Raw genomic sequence first — 4,676 nt, 5'->3', positions numbered from 1 at the left:
TAAAATTCCTAGTCTTTTTCCTCCAAACCTTGCTTTAGGGACCATGGTTTTAGGCCATGGGGAGCCACTAATGAGTTTTGGTGTGGGAGTGGCCAGATCAGGTGTGGTTAGGGAAAGAGCCTTTGAGGGTGAGTTCTACCCAGGCCAGGGGCCATGGGGAGGTGCCCACACGGTCTTGTCCTGTGTGTAGCCTGGTGGGTGGGGACATCAGACTGCAATGTGACATCTCCAGGAAGTGGTCACAACAGGTGTGTGTGGGCTCATTGGTGCTTGAAGTCTGCTAGTTTGTGTGTGCATATCCCATGGGAATATGTGGCGAGGCTCATTCCCTTATGGTCCTGCAAGTGCCTCTCCAGAGAGCAGAAGGCCCGTGAAGAGCCGGACCTTATGCAGAGGACAGCATGAGGAATATAGTCTGGGCTCACCACCTCTGCTACCTGCAATGCCACTGCCAGCCAATTCTGAGCCCATCTTCCTTTTTTTCCGGTGGGTTGATTATAATACTTCCCTACTGAACTCAAAGACGGTTGTGGTTTAGAAAAGGATGCGAAGCGAATGGTTTTGATCTTTGCAACCCAAGTGTTCTTCTTAGTTGACTCTGCGAATTGCTTCCAACAAGTTGATATTGCTGCTCTCACTCTATGCCTGGGTTCTCCGTGGCGAGGCTCATTCCCTTATGGTCCTGCAAGTGCCTCTCCAGAGAGCAGAAGGCCCGTGAAGAGCCGGACCTTATGCAGAGGACGGCATGAGGAATATAGTCTGGACTCACCACCTCTGCTACTTGCAATGCCACTGCCAGCCAATTCTGAGCCCATCTTCCCTTTTTTCCGGTGGGTTGATTATAATACTTCCCTACTGAACTCAAAGACGGTTGTGGTTTAGAAAAGGATGCGAAGCGAATGGTTTTGATCTTTGCAACCCAAGCGTTCTTCTTAGTTGACTCTGCGAATTGCTTCCAACAAGTTGATATTGCTGCTCTCACTCTATGCCTGGGTTCTCAGAGGCTAATTCCACTTCAGCTCACTCCATTTAGCTCTTTCTTCGAGCAGAATCCAAGCTAGGATCTCGCCTTGCAGAGAGTGCTTTAAAAAGTCTTGTTTCCCAATATACCGCATTTCAGCCTTTCTGTGGGTGCAGCCGTGCTCGGGAGAGGCCTGCGAGCTGTTTTTACACGTGAGAGGTGAGCAAGTCAAAGGTGAACTCGTTCTGCCTCAGCGAGGCCTTTTATGTAAAAAGTGACTTCTGGAGTGAAGCAGTCAAGTTGACTGACAACTGCCAAAGCTACCCGGTTACAGTCCTGCTCTGTAGAGTAACTCGGAGAGAAATCAGGGCCAACAGCAGACAAATGGATGCCCAGAAACCGGAGGTGGAGAAGCCCGAGGGAGATGAAACAGCCTGAAATGTCCCTTCTAACTATTGAGGGCCTTATGTGGAGCGAGGTTGAAGTGGCCTACTGAGGACACCAACATTTAAAACTTGTCCCTGCTTTGACTTCCCCGGCTTTGTTTCCCTTGAGATCAAAGCAGGGAGACTAGGAGTTGTCACTTCTGGGCTCGATTTCATTCTGTGGTGGTGTACCCTTGCTTTACGACCTTGGGGTTTAGTGTCTTTGCTTGGGGTGACGGGTTCATTTCAAATGAAGAGTGAAATGTGTGTTGCGTTCTTTTAGTCAGAGGGAGCTCTTAGACAGGAATGTCCAGAAAGGCTTTGAAAAGACTAGAAAGCAGCAGGAAGGGCCAGTCCCGTATTTCCCAAGGATTCTGGGATATCAGGAGTCCAGAAGTTTCTATATATGAGCCTGGCTGCTCCTCTGAAGAGCCACCCTGAAGGCGGTGAGTCCTGCACATAGAGACAAGGGACTGGCCTGAAGAATTCCTGCCCCCTGCTGCATAATAAATCTGATACTAAAATTAGTGCCGGCCTCCTGAGCCGTAATTCTTGCTGAGATGATGATGAAGCGTGAGTGTGGCCCGCCTGTCTTTCAGGACTGTAGGATGTTGCTTTATGTCAGATAAGTGTTGAGGTCTCAAAATCGATTTTTTTCTGACAGCATCTCCCTTCTTTCTCTGCTTCCTCTCTCTCCTCTTCTGTTTTGCAGGGGTGGGAATAAGTAGGGGTGGATAGAGGGGAAATATTTTAGCTTATCTTTTGGTTTTGTGTAAGTCTCTGTCACTGCGGGTAGATACTCCTTGAAGATCTTTCTGAAGGATTTAAAATTGAGTCTTTTTCCTTAGTGACAAGATGTGACTCACTTTCTCTAAAGCATTTACTTTATGCTGAGGCAGGGAGTTGGAGGGAGACTTGTTTTTCAGGGAAATATGTCTACAGAGGAGACTCACCAAACGGCAGTGGGGTGGCCGGCTTACAACTTGAATAATTGGTTTTTTTTTTTCTTTTTGGAGGCTGGCTGTTAGGGCATCTGAACCCATGACCTTGGTGATAAGGCTGTGCTCTAACCAACTGAGCTAACTGGCCAGCTCTTTCTCTCTTTTTTTTTTTTTACAACTTCAATAATTGAGGAAGCATCTGGGTCCCTCAATGAACCACAGTTTTTTTTTTTTCTTTTTGGAGGCTGGCTGTTAGGGGATCTGAACCCATGACCTTGGTGATAAGGCTGTGCTCTAACCAACTGAGCTAACTGGCCAGCTCTTTCTCTCTTTTTTTTTTTTTTACAACTTCAATAATTGAGGAAGCATCTGGGTCCCTCAATGAACCACAGTCCTTCTGGCGGGGATGATTTTCCTTTTAAAATAACATGTTCACCTTTAACTGCAAACGGCTGTGATGGGAGTTGTATTTAATTTTAAATTGCCCATGTCCAGCAACCCTCTGTTACTCTTTAAACAATAAAACAGTTTTTAATCTTCCTGCAGCTGTGTTCTCTGTGTGGGGGCTTGCCTTTTTGGGGGGTAGGGAGCTGTGTGCCCCTCCCCCACCCCCTCTTTTCTCTTTTAAACTCACCAGGACTTCTAGAAAGCTCTATTCTGCTAGGGGGGGAAATCCCCACCCCATAAACTGTCCAGAGTGAGTGGCTGGGAAGTTTATAAGCAGAGGCCACACAGGGCCAATCAGTAATGTCAGACCTTAGGCAGAAGTGCTTCCTTTGTGGGCAGAACCCAGAAGCTGATTTGTATTGCTGATCCTTTAAAGAGTCCATAACTTTTTTTCTCTTTGCTCTCCCCACCCCCAACTTCAGGGGGGCTTGATTTGTCTGTTATAATCAGAAACAGATTTTGAGCTCCTGATCCATTATAGATGTGTTTGAGATGGATGCCAAGCCTGAAGCCACTTAAGGAGCAAGTGAAAATCTATTTAGATACAAAGGAAAGAAAGGAAGAGAGAGAGAAAGAGGAAAGACGTTGTTGGTCTCTTCCAAATCCTCCAAACCAAGAACAATCCTGAAACAACAACACACAACGTTAAAAACTCAAGTCAGGCCCTGAGAAAGCATGAGAAGAGAAAATTTGGTTTCAGAGTCAGCAAAGTTGGTGCTCAGTCTGGTATGAACTGCCAGTGGAGGATGGGAAAAGTGACACATGTGCCCTCCCTGGAAATGCCGCCTGGGGGTGCTCCCCTGAGTCCAGGGGCATGTGTGTCCCAGGCTCTGAGCAGAGGGTGGCAGGTTGGTGGGGATGCGTGGGGTGTATTCACGTTGCACCCAACTGGACTGTGTTTCTATCCAGGAGACCCTTGAGTTAGGAAATACTGATTGCTCTGTATTTGTAAACAATCTTTAAAGGGACTCAGTGCCAACAAAAATAAGCCAACTTCAGCAAATAAAGTATGTTAGAGGAGGCTCTCAACAGGGAAGCCCATTGCTCTGATTTTCTGGATCAGCACCGCCCAAGATTTATTTTCTTTATTAATTCTAAAAAGGGACCCGCTGGGTTGAGCAATGTCCAAGCATTGGTTTCTTTTTATCCTTGTTGAGTTTTTTTCCCTTCTTTAATGAAAGAGTCAGCTGAGTTGGCCGTGCTGGCCCTCCACCCTGTCCTGGTTGTCCTGGTGACACCGGCTGCCCAGTTTCGAAGGTGGTCCTTATTTCAGCTTTCCTTGAGGCTCACAGTTGTGTTTGTCCCCCCAACCCCCCAACGTTTGCAGCTGCTGGCCCAGAACTTGAGCTGATGTGCCTCTCACTGCAAACAAAAAATAAACCTGAGTGCCCTGTGTATGTATTTTAGAGATGCGTTTGTGTGTTTTTTCTCTTGACAAGTTTGTTCCCTGCAGCTGTGCAGTCACAGCCCACTTTGAAATCTGGAAAATATATATATATTTTTTTAAGTGACTGGGGTAAGTATGAGGAGATGGGGAGGAGTGGTTTGACTATAATCACACATAAAACACTCTTACCCCAATTTTTTTTTTTTCCTTTTTGTCTTTTTTCGTGACCGGTAACGGGATCGCAACCCTAGGTGTCGCGCCCGCACCGCGCTCAGCCAGTGAGCGGACCGGTCTCTATATGGGATCCGAACCCTCGGCGGGAGCGCTGCCACGCTCCCAAGCACCGCACTCTACCGAGTGCGCCACCGGCCGGCCCACTCTTACCCCAATTTTTTTTTTTCCTTTTTGTCTTTTTTCGTGACCGGTAACGGTATCGGAACCCTAGGTGTCGCGCCCGCACCGCGCTCAGCCAGTGAGCGGACCGGGCTCTATATGGGGGCCGAACTCTCGGCAGG

At 47.6% G+C, this 4,676-nt stretch overlaps 1 protein-coding gene across 2 annotated transcripts in view; it reads left to right on the top strand.

The window, feature by feature from the left end:
* MSI2 (musashi RNA-binding protein 2) overlaps positions 1-4,676 on the top strand; it is a 425,361-nt gene that overhangs the window by 24,233 nt on the left and 396,452 nt on the right. The gene's annotated exons all lie outside the window — the stretch shown is intronic.

This window comes from Galeopterus variegatus, unplaced genomic scaffold (assembly GCF_000696425.1).
Source record: "Galeopterus variegatus unplaced genomic scaffold, G_variegatus-3.0.2 Scaffold133, whole genome shotgun sequence".
Lineage (NCBI taxonomy): Eukaryota > Metazoa > Chordata > Mammalia > Dermoptera > Cynocephalidae > Galeopterus > Galeopterus variegatus.
Note: the sequence above shows the minus strand (reverse complement) of the source record. Positions and strands in the feature narration are given on the sequence as shown.